At 44.6% G+C, this 12,540-nt stretch overlaps 1 long non-coding RNA gene across 1 annotated transcript in view; it reads right to left on the bottom strand.

Moving 5' to 3' along the window:
- The window catches only part of LOC110257318, a 189,500-nt gene continuing 177,240 nt past the window's right edge, over window positions 281-12,540 (bottom strand). Inside the window, exons 2-3 of the long non-coding RNA XR_002339770.1 lie at window positions 977-1,109; window positions 281-506 (exon numbers count right to left, since the gene is read on the bottom strand). This is a non-coding gene — a long non-coding RNA (uncharacterized LOC110257318). The remainder of the gene's footprint in view (window positions 507-976; window positions 1,110-12,540) is intronic.

Raw genomic sequence — 12,540 nt, 5'->3', positions numbered from 1 at the left:
TACAATGGTGTAGTGTTTTCATATAACCTGCACACATTCCCCATAGACTTTAAATCATCTCTAGATAACTTATAATACTTAATACAATGTAAACGCTATATAATAAGTATAAATATGATGTAAATGTTTTGTAAATTGTTGCCTATGAGGGGCAAATTCAACTTTTGCTTTTTGAGACTTTCTGGAATGTTTTCCCCAATATTTTTTATCTGTAGCTGGTTGAATCCATGGATGCATAAGTCACAGATACAAAAGGCCATCTCTAATTTTATTACTGCCTGGCCCTTCCAAGGTATTTTGGTCATGCACCACCACCCCCTGCCCCTTGCTGAGGAAGGAGCACAGAGAAAACCTGGAAAGATGCACATTGAAGGGAAAGTGTTGAGAGGGTGGGAAGGAAGGGACTGAGGTGCTGGTGGGCAGGCTTTCATGGTTCATTCCAAAAATGTCCGCATTGCTTACCTGTCATGGAGGCAGGGTTGCTTTTATAAGGTAAGAAGACAAATCTGTAAGGAGGAAGGACAAATAGGACCTTCAGACAATATTTGGTCCACACCTAAAAAAAGATGGCTGTGTCCTGAGTATTTGGGGTTGGAGAAGGCCATCCCAGGTGGAGGGGATGCTTTTCCCAAAGGCTCTCACTCATGTTATTTTCTTTTCACCCTGAGACCTCACTTTTCAAGCCAGCCCACAGGCTCACAAGCCCTTGGGAGCACACATCAAATGCTCTGCTCAGAGAATGTGAGAGAGTATGGCTGTGTCTGCCAGCTCCATCTGGACTGTTCTTTCTTCCCAAGCCAAATGTCCACAGGCCCCTCTTGTCTTAGGCTGCCAGGGGCATCCTATCCAAAAGAGGCCAGTCTCAGTGTTAGGAATATAGAGAGTGTACTGAGTGGAGGAAAACCTCTGGGAAGTAGCCTAGGTCAGGAGCTGAGGGGGTGGGGGGTGGGGAGAGAGAAATAGAATTATGACTTACCTTACAGCTTTGACCTTCACTGAAGTTGCTATAGGTCTCAGTTTCTGCATCCATAAAACGAGAGGGATGGTCTACATGCTATTTAACAGCTTTAAATCTCTAAAGCCGGGCTTTGGCTCCTGGATTGATGTATCTGAAAAATGAGAAATGCAGTTCAAATGGCTTAATGGTGCCTGCCTTTCATGCATTTTGTAAGAGTTCTTATTCAAGGAAATGGACAGAGCTTGCGGGGTACCTTCTTTCCAAAGATGGCCCAAGGCTGTTATCACAGAAATTATTCCAATTGAGATGCACTCTCCTGGCCTGTTTGAATCCTGCAACCTAGTAGAGTAATAAGACCTTGCATTTGTATAGCAATTTTTACATTTCTAAAGTGTTATCCATCTCTGTCCTGAACTTTATACTTATACCAATACTATATAATGTGGGCAAAGTAGAATTTTTAAGAAATCACATTTGAACAATAGGGAAACTTGGACTTGAGTTACTGTCAGAGAAACAGCAATGAGGTACTCAAAAGGGTGCTTTAGAGCTGGGTCTATTTCTCGGCTTAACTATGAGTAAGCTGGCTATGTGACTTTGGCGGAGTTCCCTAAGCTCCCCATGCTTCAAAATCCTTATCTAGTCACTGGTGAAAAACACCCACCCACCCCAGGATTAAATGAGATCATGCATGCTCTAGAACATAATCATAATGGCCCACAGCATTGACCTTGTAGGAGACAGAGACAAGTGATTGGTTTTGGAGAGACATATAGGACTCGATTTGGAGGATTTGGAGCTGAGAACAAGGGAGAAGAAGCTGCTCCAGATAGCTGTGACGGTGCTACTCACTGAGAGTGATTGCAGAAAGAGCTCTGAGATGGACATGACGAAAAAGGGGAGGATTTTGAGTTTGTCTCTGGACAGGCTGATTTTGAGTGACTTCATTTAAGACATTCACAAGGAGATGCCTAAAGGGCAGAATTCTAGCTGTATGTGCTGAATTCCTTGTGTATTTACTTTTTTTTTTTTTTAATGGCCATCCCTGTAGCATATGGAAGTTCCTGGGCTACAGGTTGAATAGGAGCTACAGCTGTAGCCTAGGCAACAGCCACAGCAACACCGAATTCAAGCCACATCTGTGACCTATGCCACAGCTTGCAGCAACACCCAATCCTTAACCCACTGAGCATGGCCAGGGATAGAATCTGCATGATCATAGACACAACCTCAGGTCCTTAACCCACTGAGCCGCAATGGAAACTCTTGCTTGTTTGTTTTCAACTCTTGATCTAATAAGTGTAAAAATGCTATCTCATTGAAATTATAGCAGTGTCTTAGGAGGTGGCCCTGAGCAATTCTTACAGATAGCAAGTCACCTGAGACACCATTTTGGGGTCTGGTATTTCCCAAAGTAGTCAAAGAACACTACTTGCCAAGATGTTAACAGCCAAAAAAAAAAAAAAAATTCAATCCATAATAAAATAACTTTAAAAAACACAATGTATCTGCGTTTCATCGCCTCTTCCCCCACAAGACTGACAGGAACTTATTAAAAGCTTCCAGAAGTGTGGTCCTAAGGCAAACTTGTTTAATTTTGAACCCAAAGTCTCTCTCTCTTATTGGACAAAAAAACCTCCTTCATTTTTCCCCATGTCATTCTAATTGATAGCTTGTAAAATCTGGTTTTGTGAAATTGATTTGAAAGTGTTTCTACTGTCCCAGGAGGAATAGAGACTTCAGGCTGGTGTGTGTGTTGCTAAAATTCCTCAGCTAGCAGCTTGTCAGGTTGAAGTCCTGTTTTCCCTCATTGTCAGTAGCGTTTTCCACCTGCCTCCCTGTACAGCCTGCACCACACCCTTTTGCGGAAAGAAGCCAATGGACAACAGCCAGATTCTACATTCATTCTTCACCATGAATCACAAGGCACCTTCCGAAATTGCCTTCACCCTGTTGCCTGCTTAAGTCATCCTGAAGACAATCCAATTCATGTTTTTACAATATAAGTTTACGCTCCTGTCACACCTATTATCTGAGGTTATCAAATCACTCTACCAACCTTAATGAATTCTCGTGATGCTACTGCAAAAGAGATTAAGGCCACATCTTGCCAGTGTCGTCCTCTGGGGCCACAGTAATGAGTATATTGATAACCTCATGCTGCGCTTGCCCTAACTCAGTTCCTGTGCTAGAGAGGATTGTGCATAGCTCTACAATTACTCTACATACCCACGCATCCTATCCAAAGACCCTTTAATTTCTACAAAACCTTTACATTTTAAAAAAGCTCCTACATGCCTATTATGAACTCTTTCCTGCCATAACCCCTATTGCCCTGTAGGCCATGAACTACCTTTGTATGTATTTTACACCAGAAGAGTCTGGTCATTCCAGTTTATAAAGGAGGGAATTCGTGTCTACCAAGGGTAAAGTGTCCTTCCTCCAAGGAAGGAGTCTAGACTCAATGAGAGGTGGTCATTCATTGCATTAAACGTACTCGATGAAGGCCTACCACCACCAAACCCTAGATAGTGCACCATATGGAAAATACAGCAATGAACTAATACATATGGTTTCTGCCACCATGGATTTAAAGCTCAGTGAAGGGGACAGAAAATAGAAAATAAAATAAATGATGAAACTTTCTGAAAACTCCCCTGAAGGAAGTAAATGGGAAACATGTTTCCCCCAGATTTCACCTGTCCTGCTCCCTGACTTCATCTGGGTGCCTATTCAAGTTGCTAATGGGCCAGGAGGAGCAGGGTCTCAGAAGGGCACTGCTGGGCATCCCTGCTGTAGTTCAGCAGTAATGAATTCGATTAGTATCCATGAGGATGCGGGTTCAATCCCTGGACTTACTCAGTGGGTTAAGGATTTGATGTTGCTCTGACCTACGGTGTAGGCTTCATAGACATGGCTTGGATCTGGTGTGGCTGTGGTGTAGGCCCAAATGAGCAGACAGGGGCCTAAGGCCATTATAGATAAATTATAAGGCCTAGCCATTTTTCCTAGATTATTCCCTTTGGATCCCAATTCATGTCATAAGATAGCAAATGATTTGAGACAGAGACAAAGAAATGAACCAAAAGCCCTGCCTGTGGCTAATTTTTTCTCCAAGAAGGAAAGAGGTATTTGTACATGTCAGTACAGCAATGAACTAATAAATATGGTCTCTGGATCAGGGCTATAGAGGTAACACAGCATTTCTCGGGGGCTCTGCAGAAAAGTCCATTGCAACATCCTCCCAACCGGTAACCTTTCTGGTTTCACTACTCAGAAATTCACTGGGCTCCATCCCCAGTCCCAACACCGTTCTCATGAGTCTGCATCACCATAGCAACTTTTAGGGGCTGTATCCTCAGCCACTTGGCAAACTAATCGAACTGTACAACTTATTTTGCAGCTGGGGAATGTAAAAGTGAATCTTAGACTTAATCATACTCACAGCATTGACATTCAAATCAAAAGGCTTTGTTAGGGCTCCTGGTAAATGGAGTGTTATTCTGCCAGCACCATGTTTCACTCAGAGGCACATCCTTCCCACTTGGAAGTGCTAAGTGAATGGTGGGAAGAAAAAAAGTGCTTTGGGGCTTAGGGGTGGGAGAGGGTGGGGAGGGGGGAAGAGAAGGAACAAAATCTGGATGAATTAACAGGAAAATGAAGAAGTGCTTCCAAATCAAATTCGAGTTCTGTGCACATGCTGCAGAAAAATCTCTGTCTTGTGATTTTTCTTTCTTTTCTTTTTTTTTCTTTTAAAGAGGCAGCAACATTGATGGAAAGAGCTTTGGAATCTACTCTGTACTCCCTAGTTCTGAGATCTTCAGACAAGTCACTGACTCCTTCTAATTCAATTTCTTTGCATATAAACTGGAACTAAATAATATTCACCTGACAGGCTTGTTCTGAGGGTAAAAGAATATGTATATAAACAGAATATGAATATATATGTATTATGCATATATATAAGCATAAGCACACACATAAACACACACATATATATGCATCTATAAGGCACACAGCATCATGTCTATAACACACAGTAGACATTCAATTATCATTTTCCTTCCAAAACTGGACCTTAATATATAACTAGCCCTGTGCCAGCACTGAACACAGCAGACAGTTTGTTAAGTGCTCTATGTATATGGTCTCACGAATTGCAAAACTAGCTCTGAGACATAGCAGCTGAGGCTTAGAGAGGTTAAACATGACTAAAGAGTATTCAAAACTTGGAAGTGAGGGGAAAAGATGACTTTATGTGCTTTCTATTTTGGAGTATTGTCTAATGGGCCTATCTGAGCTCTTTATGATTCTTTTTTTTTTTCTTTTACTTTTTAGGGCTGCACCTGTAGCATACGATGTTCCTGGGCTAGGGGTTGAATTAGACCTACAGCTGCAGGCCTATGCCATAGCAACACAGGTCTGAGCCACATCTGCAACCTATGACACAGCTTGCAGCAACACCAGAGCCTTAACCCAATGAGCTAGACCAGGGATCAAACCCACATCCTCACAGATACTATATTGGGTTCTTAACCCGCTGAGCCACAATGGGAAATACTCTTTCTTACTCTTAAGGGGAACATACTTTGTATGACTTATCTTTAACCAAGCCCATACTCTTTCATTAACTAGATGCTCATGTGTAGAAGATGAACAAGTTACTCCTGACTTTTGGCTCGCAGAGAGCAAATGATTTTTGTTCGGTATAAAAGATAACCTTAAAAGTTACATTTTTATTACCCTGTAGGCCATGAACTGCCTTTGTACATCACTTACCCATTTTATTTCAGTGTTGCCACTGTTAGGTGACTACATGCCAGAATTCCAATCCTTTGGCTGAGATTTATCATCCTGCTGATCTTTTTTTTTTTTTCAGGGCCGCACCTGCAGCATATGGAAGTTCCCTGGCTAGAGGTAAAATCGGAGCTACAGCTGCCAGCCTACACCACAGCCACAGCCACGGAGGATCCGAGCTGCATCTGTGAAATACACCACGGCTCATGGCAATGCCAGATCCTTAACCCACTGAGCAAGGCCAGGGATCAAACTCGAGTCCTCAAAGATACTAGTCGGGTTTGTCCCCAATGAGCCACAATGGAAACTCCCTGCTGATCTTTTCTGCAATAGGATATTAAGTCTCTAATATGTGCTCCTTGTGTATTGGTACAAAGGTCATGGTGTTTTTGCTTCTTGAAAATTACACTTGGACAATAACATGCATGAGACACACCAAGCTGGGAAGAAGTACAGTCTGGTCAGTCTGACACCAGTGTCTACAGACTTAGTTTTCTCTGCCTCCCAGAAACCAGGACCAGAATTTAAAGGGTGCACCCTGCCCTCAAGAAGTTCTGAAAAAGACAACTAGCTATGACGTCTCAGTATGTGATGGAGCCGTGGAAGTAAAGTGTTAGTTCAGTTCAGAGGAGAGATACTTCAATTGCTCATCTGTAGGAGTGAGAATGATGGCAGAAGACCTCCCATAAGAAGCATTTAAGTTAGCACTGAAGAGTGAGAAGACTTCCCCCTGATTTCCATCAGAGGTGGGAAGAATGGTCCCCAAGAGTTCTTGAGTATTAAGAAAAAATAAGGGAGTTCCTGCTGGGGCGCAGTGCGTTAAGGATTTAGCACTGCTGCAGCTGTGGGATTCAATCTCTGGCTCACCAGAAAATAAACAAATAAATAAAATATCAATAACCACTGTGGCAGAAACTGTGGCTAACAGTTTAGAATTCTCACCTAATCCAGGCTCACAAAAACCTTATGAAGTATGTAGTACGTTCTCTCTGGTTTCAGCTGAGGAAACAGAGGCACAAAAGCTTTTGCTCTAGAACACAGACTGGCAAGGGCAGAGCTGGGCTCTGAGCCACTCAGTCTGGCTCCAGGTCCCATGCTCTTCCTGTTCCTCCACCCGCTCCATTTCAGGGTGCTCACTACTCCCTAGCTCTCATCCTGGGGCCACCCACAGTTTCTGGCTTAGCCCCTAGCATCGAGCAGGCTGGGAACTTTTACTTCTGCTTGACAATGAAGAGCCCTTGGAAGCCTGAACCCTCTAAATGACTTGTCAGCTGCAAAGGGCTGGAAGCAGGAAACTCTGAGATAAAAGCCCTGCCCTTTCAGACACTCCACTGTTCCTTTTCTGGCTGGGCTGTTGCCGACTTGCCTTGCTAGTGATCTTTCTGCACCCGGTCCTGGTACTAAGTGGAGAGGACAGATGAGACCTTCCTCATTCCACCCCTCATGGGGAGAGATGATGCAACGAGGGGCTCTGTGTCACCAGTGCCAAAATGACCGAGGGTAACTTGAGGAGGAGGCCGGAAGAAAGTGCAGGGCTTGTCCTCGCTTGAGACAATCAGTGATGCCATCCCTCAGGCTTTACAAAGGTGATTTCTTTCCCAACTTTATCCATGTGCTCCCCTCACTCCATCACTCCTCGAAGCCTGCCTTGTATCTGCCCTGTGCTATCTTTGCAGAAGGTGAAAAGAGGGCTGACTCATCCATCTTGCAACAGAATGGGAGGAGGAAGGAGAACAGGGGTAGAAATCATGAGACCTGAGGTCTAGGACTAGCTCTGACCCCAAATGGCTATGTGACCTTGGCTGGATCCCTGGCCTCTCTGCCTCAGTTTCTCATTTGTGCACTGAGAAGACTGGATGAGCATGCTATGACTGAGGAAGTGTATTTGGGAAGTCAGTGTTGGAGGTGAGGAAGGGACCGTCAAACCTTTCCTTCTAACTTGGGACAGAGGAGTTTGCCTGGTATGAGCATAAAGAACATGAGAAAAAAAGATAGATGGAAGACCCAAGTGAGACACTCCCAAGCAAACAGGGTCCATGCTGATGTGATATCTTCAGGGAGCATCAGTGAAAAGGCAGGGAGAAGGATCAATTGCGTCCTGATGTACCCACTCCTGCCTAATTTCCCACATCCAACCCTCAGAGAACACGGGGAGAAAAGGGCCTCATTCAAGTCTGAATGCCTTCCCTAACTGTCCTAGCCCTCTCCATCATTTCCGTCCTAACACAGGGCTGTCCTGGGAATGAGAAGATAGGCATTTGGTCCAGGGCTTGGCAGCAATAAGCTGGAGGGTTGAGCAAAACTTGCTCTTCCCTGGGCCTCAGTTTGCTTCTCTGTAAATGGAGAGATAAGATCCACAATGGCTCACAGTTATGGAATACTGATGTGCCAGAGAGCATAGTGTCCCTTGTGATACTTTAAAGTCTCTAAGAGATGCTTTGATCCATGAAAGAAGGCACTGACACCCTAGGTAAGTAATCTGCCCAAGGGCAAACATTCGGGATGGTGGTCTGGCTGCCGAGCCTCAACTTTCTCCCAAGGTAGCGACCAGGCATGGGTGCCACCTCCCTCCCTGCACCCACCTCCACTACCTCTAGTCACGCAGGGCAGACACCATGCATCTCAGCACACCTCTTCAAACAGATTTCACAAAGGCTGTAGTTTAGCAGCCTCTCGCCTTAAACCTGCTACAGCCCATTCCCACCACACAAGCTAATGTAGTCCTTTTTTATTTTTTCTTCTTAGGACTGCACCTGTGGCATATGGAAGTTCCTGGGCTGGGGGTTGAATAGGAGCTACAGCTGCTGGCCTACGCCACAGACACAGCAACGTGGGGTTCGAGCCGCATCTGTGACCTTCACCAGAGCTCACGACAATGCCAGATCCCCGACCCACTGAGTGAGTGAGTCCAGGGGTCAAACCTGCATCTTCATGTCCAGATACTAGTTGGATTGGTTTGCGCTGCACCACAATGGGAACTCCTAAAGTGGACCTTTAAAAATAAATTAGATCATGCCAGTCCCCAGATCAAACCCTTGAATGGCTTGCCAGTTCATTCCCACAGAAGTTCTTGTCCTGGCCCACAAGGTCAGGACTTTAACCCTCCTTCCAACTTTATTTTCTGCCTCTCTCCCCACTGTTCATTCTATCCCAGCCACTCTGCCTTTTTGAATTTGCCAGGACACTAAACCCAGCTTGTCCCAGTCTCAGGGCCTTTGCACTTTATTCCACTGCCTGGAAAGATTTCCTTCCAGATACTTACCTGATGCTTGGCTTCATTCAGGTCCTATTCAAGTAATCTTTCCTTAAAGAGGCTGTTGCTGGTCATATTTCTAAAACAACACCTTTCTTCCTTCTTACTGGTCTATTTCCATCCAATTTTTCCTTATTGACATTTATCACTCGATGGCTTAAACCAAAGTGTATGTGTGTTTATTTATCTGTTTATCTCCCTTCCCTATCATATAGGTTCCATTAGGTCAAGGGCTACATTCTCAATCCCTCCAACAGTGCCCTTCACCTAAGAGGAACCCCAAGAATTGTCGAATCGATGAATACTAGTCATTTTACCTTCTCCTGGTTGCATATAGTAACTTAGACTGGGCTGTCGCTGCTGTAATTGGATTAGCTCAGCAACAAAGTTGATGGTAACGGGGAAGTGAACTCAGGTAGTCATTCTAGAGAGGAAAACATATTTGTTCCAGCCAGTGGTAGCAATACTCTAGGTCTGAGTCTGGGTCACTGATTGACACAGAGCATTAAGCTCTACCCTGACATTTTCAGGATAACCCATATGAACCTTCAGGGCGCTGCTTCATTTCCGCACACCCACTATTACGCAGGGTCACGGCACAGTTTATACACACCATTAGGACTCAAACACCAGATCCCTAGAGGAATGAGCCCCTGATTAAATTGGATATTTTAATACTTACATAAATTCTTTTAACACTTTTGCTTTTTAAAATTTCTGTCTAAAGCATCCAATGAAACATCCTATGAAATGAACATAATGCTTCTTTCTCCTCTGACTCTGGGCATGTCCTGGTGGCCCCAGGTCCTCAGAGGTAAGATCAGGAACAACGGATCTGTCGGATCCTCCAAAGTTGGTCCATTTTGAATGACAAATAGGTTTATGACCATTTCCCAGAAACAGCTGTGAAAGTGGGCACAGTGAGAGGAGAGCTGCCCTCCAGTCCTTTCATAAAAAGCTAAAAAGAGACTAAACTCGGTTCACGTTGTCATCTTGATTTCTTTGGTTGTCTGCCTCTTGGCTAGAGAGCTTGGGAATGGGCTCTAATTAAGAGGACTAGCTCATTCCCTGTACAGCACAAATGATGACTAGAGGAATTCATGAGGTTCCAGTTTATCAGTACCAACCCGGCTCTTGGAATAATGTTCTTTTCTCAGGACCCTTGATAGCATGACTGTGAAGGGAGTGTCATACCCTATGTATAAATCACCTCTGAAATAAAACTCCAGACCAGAGGAACTTTATCTGGCTCCTGTCACCACTCTTCTTAACACTAGGCCTGGCACAAAGTGAGACCTGGGTCAATATTTATTTAAGGAATGAATAAATGGCTAAAGGAGTTGGAATAATTTAACACCATACCACGTCAACTGTCCTTCTCCCTCTACTCAGATGAATGTGTGTGGTTCATTCCTAACATAATACCTGCCCATCTCCACAGAGACACTAGACATGAAACATCACACCGGATGTCATCAGGATGGCAAAATAGGTAGTTTCTGACTTGCTCCCCCTCGCAAGATGAATAACTAACAACTCTTCATTGACAAGACACCACTGAGAAAATCCTAGAGCATGGGGGTGCGGCTGAAGCACTGTCTATACCACAGAGACCAAGACAGACCACATTCCAACGTTAAGAGGAACAGCTATGCGCTGACCACATGACCCATCACCCAGGCTGGCACAGCACCACACTGAGCGGACCCCCTTGGGGTTCCTCCAAGAGGAAACGAGAGCCCAGGGAGGACATCCAGCTCCCCAGCATCATGGATGTCTTCTTGGGAGTCTTACCCTGGGCTCACCGTGTTGGGGAGTCTGCCAGGCTCAGCCACTGGGAGTTGACTACAACAAGGGTTACGGGGAGGAGGCTTGAAACAACCAGCACTTGGATCTTGGCAGACCGAGGTCCTACCTGCAGCACCGACAGAGTTGTCCCAACCAGCAGCTTTGCTCATCTACAGAGTCAGGACCGTGGTATGGTCTGACCAGGGAACTGGGCAAGATGTCCATCTGCCTGATTCAGATGGATCCTCAGACAAAGAGATTTGCTGGCCCTGGAGCTTGGTCTGCCCCTGCCCAGGCAGAGGAGCTGAATCACAGCCCAGTCTGCTGCTGAGTGTCCTGACCAGGAACACCTGGGAGGCACAAAAAGCAATACAATTAGAGGTTATCAGAAGCAGGGATTTGAGAGAAGGAAACACGACAGTGGTCGAAAGAGACAGACTTCCAATTATAAGATAAGTAGTGCTAAGGACACGAGGTGTTATGGTTAATATCTCAGCATCAGAAAATTGAAAGCTTTTAGGAGAGTCAATCCTAAGAGTTCTCATCACAAGGAAAAAAAGTATTTTTTCTTTTTTTTGGATTTATTTTATGAGATGATAGGTGTTAACTAAAGGTATGGTGGTAATCATTTCATACTACATGTAAATCAAATCATAAAACCAAGCAGGACACTGTGAAGCTCCTGGGCCCAAGACTTTCTGTGTCCCCTCGTTTCTTATTTTTTTGGGGAATAACCTTCAGCCTCCTTGACCTCTGAGTTTCCAGAGGGCAGGTTCAAACTGTTGCTAATCAGAGAAGGGAGGGGATGCAGAGAAGAGAGGAACAGTCAAGCAATAGTGCAGCTTGGGGCAGGATCCTTGTTCCTATTCAAGGAATAGACAGAACAGTATCTCTGAGCTCTTCTGCAGAAGGAAAACCCCAAACAAATGAAAGCCACAGAGGAGGACTACCAGAACCAGTCCTGGGGCTACTAAACACCAACTCTGAAGAAGAATGAAAGCTTGCATCTACTCTGGTCTTTATCTGTGCCCCTATTTTCCACTCCAAAACTATAAGATCACCTCTTATTTTCTTGCAAAGGAGAACACAGTCTTTAAGGCATTAGTCTGCTGTGGTCTCCTTTGCCTGGCAGAGCAATAAAGCTATTTTTTTCTTCTCCTTTGGCCAAAACTCTGTCTCCATGTTTCTATTCCGTACCCATGAACAGAGGCCAAGTTTCGGCAATAATTATGTTTATACCTTAAACTTATACAGAGCTGTGTGTCAATTATACCTCAATAAAACAGGAATGAGTAAATGAATGAATGAATAAACAAAAAAATAAAACCTTATTATGAGGGAAAGCAGAGAGAATTAACACTTTTCACAGAATCATGGAGGCTCACAGTGGTTAGATGAATTTCCCAAGCCAAATCTCATCAGAGTAGAACCTGGCATAGAACCTACTGGCTGCCAGCCCGACCTATGCTTTCTGGGGTCTCAGCCCAACCACACAGGTGAGGCGTGATGCTTGTTTGGACCAGCAGGCAGGAGTGCTATGAGCAGACACCTGGGGGCCTTCAGGACCACGCAGAACTGGTCCAGCCCAATTCCAGAGAAGCAGCAGGTCCTTCCTGCCTGGGCCCACTTGCCTCTCTTCTTTCTCCCTTTCTCTTCTTATGCCCCTGGACTTTTCAGAGTCTGGGAGCCTTGTGAGACTAAGAAGAGGGATTTTATAAATGCATACATACAAACAGTATCAAAC

This window comes from Sus scrofa, chromosome 16 (assembly GCF_000003025.6).
Source record: "Sus scrofa isolate TJ Tabasco breed Duroc chromosome 16, Sscrofa11.1, whole genome shotgun sequence".
Taxonomy (NCBI): domain Eukaryota; kingdom Metazoa; phylum Chordata; class Mammalia; order Artiodactyla; family Suidae; genus Sus; species Sus scrofa.
This window is presented reverse-complemented; position numbering and strand designations above follow the sequence as displayed.